The sequence below is a fragment of the Hylobates moloch genome, unplaced genomic scaffold, assembly GCF_009828535.3.
Source record: "Hylobates moloch isolate HMO894 unplaced genomic scaffold, HMol_V3 SCAFFOLD_3, whole genome shotgun sequence".
Classification (NCBI taxonomy): Eukaryota; Metazoa; Chordata; class Mammalia; order Primates; family Hylobatidae; genus Hylobates; species Hylobates moloch.
Window position 1 is genome coordinate 48,960,084 of NW_026652278.1, and position 9,523 is coordinate 48,969,606.

At 44.4% G+C, this 9,523-nt stretch overlaps 1 long non-coding RNA gene across 1 annotated transcript; it reads right to left on the reverse strand.

Moving 5' to 3' along the window:
• Positions 1–4,033: 4,033 nt before the first annotated feature.
• On the reverse strand, positions 4,034–9,294 carry LOC131382943 (uncharacterized). The gene is made up of 4 exons (XR_009212571.1): positions 9,008–9,294; positions 5,448–5,549; positions 4,734–4,968; positions 4,034–4,205 (listed from the first exon to the last, which is right to left on the reverse strand). It is a non-coding gene; the product is annotated as an uncharacterized LOC131382943 (long non-coding RNA).
• Between the last annotated feature and the right edge of the window lie 229 nt (positions 9,295–9,523).

A 9,523-nucleotide genomic window follows, 5' to 3' on the forward strand; every position in this document is an offset into this window, starting at 1 on the left:
GTAGCATATGATATTTTGAGATAGGTCAAGTTTAGCAGACTGTCCATGAGAAATCTAACAGCAAGAGTCAGTTTGAAGACATTGGGTTCTTGGGGAGTAACATACTGGGTGGGAAAAGTTAAGAGTAACTCACAGGTGAAATCATCAGTCAAAATTATATTTAAAATTTTGGGTCGGGCGTGGTGGCTCACTCCTGTAATCCCAGCATTTTGGGAGGCCGAGGTGGGCGGATCACCTGAGGTCAGGAGTTTGAGACAAGCCTGGCCAACATGGTGAAACCCCGTCTCTACTAAAAACACAAAAAGTGGGCTGGGCATGGTGGCGGGCACCTGTAATCCCAGCTACTCGGGAGGCTGAGTCAGAATTGCTTGAACCAGCAGGCAAAGGTTGTAGTGAACCGAAATTGCACCACTGCACTCCAGCCTGGGTTACACAGCAAGACTCCATCTCAAAAAAAAAAAAAAATTTCTTTTGCTGTGAGTTAGTCACTTTCTTGTTTATAATTCTTTCTGAATAGAGGAACAAGGGTCACATCTCAGACCTGAGTACAGGCCTAGCTGTGTACAGCAACTGCAAATTCTGAGTTTTTCAATGTGTGTTTTAAAAAGTGCCATTTCTACTAACTTTCTTCCTAGAAAAAATCCAGGACCATTTTGTAAACAAGAAGAAGAGTCTATATCCAAATACCAAACCTTCTTGCTGTAGAAAATGGTCCTAATCATGATCTAATTTTCATAGCAAAAGTCAATCATGTTGGAACTCAACAAAATCCAACTAATGTTTATGTGACTTCTGTTTTATTTCCCCTTAAAATTCATTAGGCCATACCTCGAAAATGAAAATCTTGGACTTTGGAGATTACACGGTTCACTAGTGAATGTCAGAGGACTGGAAACTGAGAAAAATACATTATATTCCAGACTCTAAAATACAAACATTTATGTGAGACATGTCATATATCTGGGACTCATCATCTAAAAAATAGAAATAACAATTTCCTGTTTCCTATATAACCATTAAGCATGATAGAATATTGCATGTTTTGGAACAATTCTTTGTTATCTAAAAGAAATGTCAGTTTCCTCAAACGTGTTATTTTACCCAATGGCCTAGTTGCTTAACTGATTAGTTTCTAAAGAGATTAGTTTATCTCGGCCGGGCGCGGTGGCTCACGCTTGTAATCCCAGCACTTTGGGAGGCCGAGGCGGGCGGATCACGAGGTCAGGAGATCGAGACCACAGTGAAACCCCGTCTCTACTAAAAATACAAAAAAATTAGCCGGGGGTGTACTACCGGAGAGGCTGAGGCAGGATGGGTGAACCGGAGGCGGACTTTAAGACCGAGATTGCCCACTGCACTCACCTGGCGACCTGGAAAGTATACAGTCAGAAAAGAAAGTAGCAACAAACTATATAAGGAGACACAGTGTAAGAAAACATTTTTCAGAGCCCATTTACCTCCATCAAGAGCGGTGAATTTAAACTGGCTCATTGAAGCAGCAAATATATTTTGTCTCCCCACCAGGCATAACCACTGCTGGATCACATAAATACTTTCTTCCCATATCTGAGTTCTGTTTCCTCTTCGGTATATTCTTGATGACACCAAAGCACTGGAAGTATATTTCTGGTTTCTTCCAATGATGAGACTGTGAAGTGTTAATTTGTGGACTCAAATTTTATCTGTTACTTTGGTAGAACTTTCAAAATATGTGAAGGAAGAAGGAAAACAAGTAGAAGAGATTTAAGTACTTCTTCTTTGCATGAAAACATTTAATGCTAATATGAGAGACAATCGGCATTTTTGTACTCTGCATAAAAAGAGAAAATATGTAGTCCTTAGTTCTCATTGATTCTTCTCCACAAAAATATGAGAATACATCTTAGCTAGTTCTAATAGAATTACATTTTATAAAAAGGTTTTTAAAAAAACTTGAAGCAATACATTATGTGATTTGTGGCTCAGATAAATAAAGCCACACAACATCCTTTAGCTGCATTGTTCTGCACTGCAGGACTTTTAAGTTCAAAAGAAAAATCAGTCCTGTCACAAAAATAATAGTTATCATGTGCTAAGTACTTATTATGTTCCAGGCACTATGCAGCTTTCCATTTATTCCTCATAAGACATCCAAGAGTTAGTTTTAAGTATCCTCCTCATTGTATAGGTGACAAAAAAAAATGATACTTAAGGATAATAAATAACTTGACTAAGGTCATACCACCATCATGTAGCAGAAACATTTTGAACCCAGGAGTTCCCCAATACCAACACATATGTCTTTACTTCTACCTAATGCAGACTCATAATTTAAAGAAAAAATGATTTTTTACAATTGACTTGTTAGAGCAGAAATATGTTAGCCGAAAAAAATCTATCTTCTATGCAGTAAAATAGCAAATATTCTCTTGTCATGATTGATGGAAATAGAGAGGTATAAGTAGGAAATTTCCCAGTTACTTTTTAGCACATTCTTTCTGCATTTGGTTTCTGAACAAGTGAACCACACAATCTCCAGGTTTATTTTATATTTCCTTAATTCATGTTCTTTAATTTCTTCTAATACTTTTAGATTTAATACACTGTTAGTTTTCTAACTTTTTGAAATAATATTTAAATAATTGGTATTCAGCTATCTTATTTTCTAACATATATATTTAAAGCTATTAATTTCCCTTCTAAACAAAACTTTTTCTACTTTCCAGATCATTTTATTTGTAATATTTTGTTTAAAAAATGTTCACAATTTTAATTTTAACTTCTTTTTTGACCTATTAGTTTTTTGGTAGTTGTTAAGTTTCCAAATATCTATGGATACCTAGCATACCTGCACTGTGATCAGAGAGTTTAAAGCATATGGTATCAGTCTATTAAACCTTTTTGAGACTTGCCTAGAATATGCTGGTTTTAAAAATTATTCCACGTATACTTGTTGGTTAGCGCTATTGGTTATCTATGAAAGAGTATTAATATATCACAAAATAATTATGAATTTCAGGTTTGCACTTAAGTTTTAGTTTCCTATGACTGCTGAAACAAATCACTATAGACTTAATAGTTCATAACAAGACAAGTTAATTATCTTAATTATCTTACAACTCAATGTAAAAAGTAGAGTTTCCTCTTCAAAGACTTTCCTCCCCATCTAATTAGGAATAAATAGTAACTTAGAAGCAAAATTTATTCAAAGAGCTGTGCTAACATTCTTAAATATCTGCTAGCCATAATAAAAAAATCAATGTATTTTATGTTCTTAGCTCCCACAATTTAGCCTAAATATTTGCCCTTGCATGCTTATACTGGTCCAAGCAAGCATTAGGTCATAGCTTGTTCCTCTTCCTTATTTAAGAGTGTTTTTACTTTCTTCAGCATTCTACAAGTTACTTCCTCCTTCCTTTGTTCTCCTCTACCTTTGCCTCTTTTAAAAAGTTCTAAGTGCCTAGCCAATCAGGACAAATACAGAATGTGAGGTCCCATTCCAGCCAATGGAAACCGGACACAGCAGTAGAGTGGACGTGTCAGGTTATAAATGACCCTGTCTCCTTTGGTCGGTGTACTCCTGTGGCAAAACTGCTTGCGAGTGTACCCTTTCTGCAGGAAGTAAAAATGGCCTTACTAAATAAATTTATGTTCAAGTGCAATTTCTTTATGGCGCCGGGGAACAAGCATTTCAAACATCAAGAGATCATTAAACTGAAATGAGTCTCACTTGGCTAAATTAAGGTGTTGTCAGTGATATCTTCTGAAAATTCTAGGGAGATAATTTTTTTTTTTTTTTGCTTTTTGCTCTTTGCAGCTTCTGAAAGAGACTGCCTTTACTCCTTAGCTTGGGGTCCATGGTCCATATTCAAAGCATTCAATCTCTAAAGCCTAAAAACGTTGGCCCAATTCACTCCAAACTTTGCTTCCCTCATCACATCTCCTTTTCTGTCTCTGACATTCTCCCTCCTGCTTCCCTCTTCCACATATAAGGGCCCTGTAATCACAGATTGTTGTGACCAAGCGAGTTACAGAGAAACGCCACACTCTGAGACTAATTTAGGAGTCCTTTATTGCCGGTGACTGAGAGACAGCTAGAGCCTCCTTTAGAGGCACATCTTGGAGATCAGGTCGGCCAGTTTCCATAGTCTCTAACAGTTCTTGGCAGTCATGGACAGGTGTGGTAAGGTATGGATCAGGGAGCAAAGTAGCTGGATTTAAACACCCTGTGGGAGAGAAAGTTAAATGAGGCTGATATAACAGTAAACTCTGATACTGCAGGATGCGAGCATTCGACATCCATTTGCCAGAGGCACTTCACAGCAAAGTCTCTATGGCATGGGGAGCCGTAAGGGTTAAATTCTGGCTCAGAGTCAGTTTATCAGCCTCTTGGACCAGGCTTGCCGTTGCCGCTACGGCTCACAGACAACTTGGCCACCCGGAGGCCACAGGGTCCAGTCTCTTAGGCACATAGGCCACTGGCGTTGCCATGGTCCCAAAGTCTCAGTGAGTACCCCTTTAGCGACTCCCTGGCTTTCACGGACAAAACAGTGAAATGGTTTTGAGCTATTTGGAAGGGTGAGAGCAGGAGCCTCAGTTAATGCCTTTGTCAAGTTTAGAAAAGCCTGTTCTTCTTTCTCATTCCAAACTAGCGGGCCATTACCTCCAGTAGCAGTGTACAGGGGCTTGGCGATTTCTGCAAACCCTAATATCCATAGGCGACAGTATCCTACGGCCCCCAGGAATTCACGTACCTGTCTTTTGGTGGTGGGAGTGGGGATTTACAGGATGGCTTTCATTCAAGCACTGGTGAGTGCACTTTTTCGCTTGTTTATCTCATACCCCAGGTAGGAAACTCTGGCAAGACAAAGCTGGGCATTCTTGGCCGAGACCTGATACCCGAGTTCCTGAAGGAGGTAAAGTACGTCCCTAGTATGTTGCCAGGCAGCTGTCAGTAGTTTCAGCAGCCAATAACAGGTGGTCTAAGTCCTGTAGCAGAGTACAGTTAGGGTGACTGGCCCGGAATGGTATAAGATCCTGTTGCAGGGCTTCCCCAAAAAGGGTGGGGGAACTTTTAAAACCCTGGGGTAACCAAATCCAAGTTAATTGGGTGGTGTCTCCTGAGCCAGGATCTGTCCATTCGAAAGCAAAGACAGGTTGGCTTTTGGGGGCCAGAGGAACAGCAAAGAAAGCATCCTTTAAGTCAAGGACGGCGTACATTGTATGTTTTGGTAGGAGCAGGCTGAGTAAGTATAAGGGTTAGGGACAGTTGGATGGATGGTAACTGTCCACTTGTTAACATCCCACAAATTCTGTACAGGCTGGTAATCATTTGTTCTGGGTTTCTGGACTGGCAAAAATGGAGTATTCCAGGCGGACTGACATGGTGTGAGTATACCAGCTTGTAATAGTCACTGAATATGGGGATTGATTCCCTCTCTAGCCCGCTGACTCAGGATATTGTTTACCTGGACTGGCAGGGTGGTGGCCAGGAGTTCTACAACTACTAGTGGATGGTGCTTTGCCAGTCCTGGGGGATTTGACTCGGCCCAGACTCAGGGAAGGAGAGTCTGTAAATCCAGTAGGAGAGGATTAGTTCTATTTCCCAGCAGTTGTGAGGGTGAAACTAAGAGATATTCCTCTGACAGAGGGGTGGTTAGCAGAAGCTGAGAAGTAGGGGGTGTTGTGTCCCCTAACGTGAGGTGAGCTTGTTGGTCCGAGAAGGAGATGGATGCCTGTAGCTTATGAAGTAGGTCTCATCTGAGGTGGGGGAAGGGGCTACAAGATACGAGTGGGTTACTCTTTTCTGTCCCAAACTCACCTCTCGTGAGTGGGTGACAGGATATTCCTGAACAGCTCCTGTAGCCCCTTGCACAGCCACCTTTTTATTAGAGACACTGCCCAAGGGTGTCTGCAGTATCAAGTGTTCTGCCCCGGTGTCAATTAGGAAGCATACAGGCTGGCCCCCACTGGGGCGGTCACCAAGGGCTCCCGGGGGCCAAGGGAAAGGGAGCCCCGGCCCCATCAGTCATCAGATTCCTCCGCAGCAGGGAGGGTGAGGACCTTTTTCTCTTCCAGTTTTTCTTCTGGCTTTAATGGGCATTCCATTTTCCAGTGTCCACTCTGCTTGCAATAAGCACACTGGTTTCTTTGTAGGGGAGCCCGCTCACTTTTTGGCCTTTCTGGCGGGGACCCAGGGTCCCCTGGCCGGTGCTCTGTGATGGGGGCCCTTCTGTCTTGGCTTCTTGGATGGCAGCCACTAAGATTTTTGCCTGTCTTTTTGATGCTTTGTCAGCAGCCCTTTCAGCTGCCCGAGCTGCCTGTTTTTGCTTTTCAACCTCTCAATTGTCAAACACTTTCTGAGCTATTTCTAAAAGTTGGCTGGTGTTCATTCCAGCAAATCCCTACAGCTTTTGTAATTTTCTTCTAATATCAGGGGCTGCCTGAGCCACAAATGCCAAATTAATAGCACGGCTATTCTTGGGAGCCACCAGGTCAAAAGGGGTATAAGTCCGATAGGCCTCTTGGAGCCATTCTAGGAACACTCCTGGTGACTCATCGGGCCCTGGACCACTTCAATTGCCTTAGATTCATGGGTTTTCGAGTGGCTCCCTTGATACCTGCAAGGAGATACCAATGGAAATTATCCAAAGCTCTCTTCCCACTTGAGGAGTTTGGATCCCAATCAGGCCAGGTAGAGGGAAAAACCTCCTCGAGGAGGTCTTGGGCTTCCTCCTCTGGTCTACTGGCTGATGTAAGGAAATACTTTCTGGCCTCTCTTTGGATATGGTCCCTCTCTTCAGAAGTGAACAGGTTTAAAAGGAGTTGCTGACAGTCATCCCAGGTGAGCTGGTGGGTCCAGAGCATGTACTCCATCAGTGAGGTCAAGACTTGGGGCTTTTCAGAGAAGGGGAGATTATGAGCCTTCCAGTTGTACAGGTCAGAAGTAGAGAAGGGGACATAAACTAAAAATGGAGCAGAACACTCACTGCCCGGGGGGATTTGCGCCTCTCTCCGTGGGAGGAGGGGGGCCACCTCCTCTGGCCGAGGCTGTAATAGGGTGGCTATAGGCAGAGAGGCCACAGGGGACGTAGTCGAGGAGACAAGGGAAGATTCTGGGGGAGCAGGAGGGTTATAGGACGGCAGACATGGGTGAAGAAAACTTTCCTCTTCTTCAGAAGGAGGCAGTACAGGAGGAGCCGAGGGAGCAGAGGGTCGGGCCAAACGTGTGGTCCGGCTCAAAAGGACCTTGGAGGTGGGATCATGAATGGTGCATGAGCAGAGCCATGGAGGAGGGCTCTGGACCAAATCTAGCCATTGATCAATGTAGGGAAACTGATCGGGGTGTCTGGGATTTCCAGCAACAACCCGCTACACACCCTAAACAGTTGTGAGATTCAGTGACCCTTCTGGGGGCCACCCGGTGCCAAACTTTGGCCATTCTACTTCACAGAGTGTCCAGAGTCTGCCTTTTTTAAGATGGACTCCGTAATCATCTGAGAAGCCTAGAGAGAAATTCTGCAACATATATTGGAGAGGGCTGCAATCTCTACGGGGCCGGGAAGAAGAGTTTCCCATTCTGGAGGCAAATTAACAAGGTTTAAGCAGCAATATTAAACCCAGCATGGATAGAGATATTCCTGGCCTGGGGGGCTGCTGAATTGGAAGAACAGAAGTATTATAACCAGAAGAAGTAGGAAAACAGCTATAGCCAACGCTTCTTGCCACATAAGGCCTGTCTTCTCAAGCTTTGGGATCTGGGGAGAGGACAAGAGGTGGATCCGAGGGATCCTCAGCCAGTGGGACCTAGGGGACCCCCACATTCTTCTTGACTTATAGCCCAAATATCTTTGGTGTTTCCACTACTCAAAGGCAAAAAGTTTGAACTCGGCCCTTTCTTTCAAGGGTTTAAGGAGGGAGAACAGAGCCAAGTCTTGGAGCCACTGGATTTGCTGCGACACAGGGAAACGAGATGTGCGGGGTAAAGGATGCGGATGAGGAGGAAAGGGGCCACTCGGATCTTCCCAAAGGTTGGCGAGTAGCCACGGAGGGGTAAAATAAGAGTCCAGACGGAGTAAAGTAGTATGGGCTAGGTTTCTCTGCACAGTGCCTTATTTAAGGGCATGGGAAAAGTTACAGGCTGACAGAAAAGGTGAGCAAGGAGGTCAGCAGGGTGGCTATGTTGGATCCACCACTAGTCGAAGGAGGAGGTGGACCAGTCATTGGGGCGTGGAGTATGGCAGTCCAAACACCAGCAATCTTTCTGGTGCCAGAAATTCCAAAGAGGCAAATGTCTTCCATACCCTTTCCTGTAACAACACATGATTTGTTTCTGACAGAAAAGACAGGACTGGGATGGCCAGCCCAAATGACTAATGAGATATTTGACCTCCTGGGATAGAAGATCTGTACTGAGGACCTTGAAGAAGTCCTTGCCCAGTTGTCTTGGGCGGTATCGATGACCTGACATACGAAATTTAGTCAGACACCAAACAGGACAATAGACTGGGGTATATAAACAAGTATGGCAATTTTTATAGACAGACAAGGGGAGTGGGTCCCATGATGGGATCAGTCAGATGCCCGCCTGGCTGCTCCCCTCGGGGGACTTAGGCTCCTCCTGGCATTGGCAGACCGGTATAAACCCCTGGCTCAGATTGAGCTATGCCTGATGCTGCCCTAAGCTTTATGAGGTCGCCACGGAACCGCAGGTGAGGGCCCTCTCAAACTCCGTAGCTTTCGCCGTGGAGCTACAAACTGGAAATTCAAGCACAAGCCCTTGAACTCCACATTTACTCACTCACTCACACAGAGTTTATTACAATTTTTTATACCCGTTTAAAACCGAGGTCTCCTAGAGACCTGAACGAGAGAAGGCGAAGAGATAGAGAGAGACTAGACTTAATAGAGAAGCCTGACAGAAACCAGGACACTGTCCTCCAGCATCCTAGAGTGTGGACAGAGTCTGAGGGAGAAACCTCGTCAGGGCCATTTCCCTCCCAGGGAGACAGAGTCAGATCTGACTTACCTTCCCGGGACCCGAGACTGAGGACTCAGGAGTTGAATTTGGTTGGGCATACCAGCAGTTGATCTGTTCACCTCTGGAAGACGGTGGCCTACAGGGCCCTGGAGCATCTTCAGGTGGTGCCTCTCCTATAAGCCCCCCGTTGCTCCTGGGGATCCCGGAACGAGTCTGGCCCTCACCCGGTGGTGGATCTCGCTGGGGCCTCCAAAATGTCATAACCGAGCGAGTTATAGAGAAACGCCACACTCTGAGACTAATTCAGGAGTCCTTTATTGCCAGCGACTGAGAGACAGCTAGAGCTCAAAAATTCTCTCGGCCCTGAAGAAGGGGCTAGATTTCTTTTTATACCTTGGTCTAAAAAGGGGAGGGGGAGCCTAGCTGAAGCAATTTTACAGAAGCAGAACAAGCAAAAAGTTAAAAGATAAATGGTTACAGAAACAGTTACAGAAAAAATAAACAGTTCCAGATGCAGGGGCTTAAACTATCACAAAGAGATAAATGCAGGGGCTTTGGGTACCA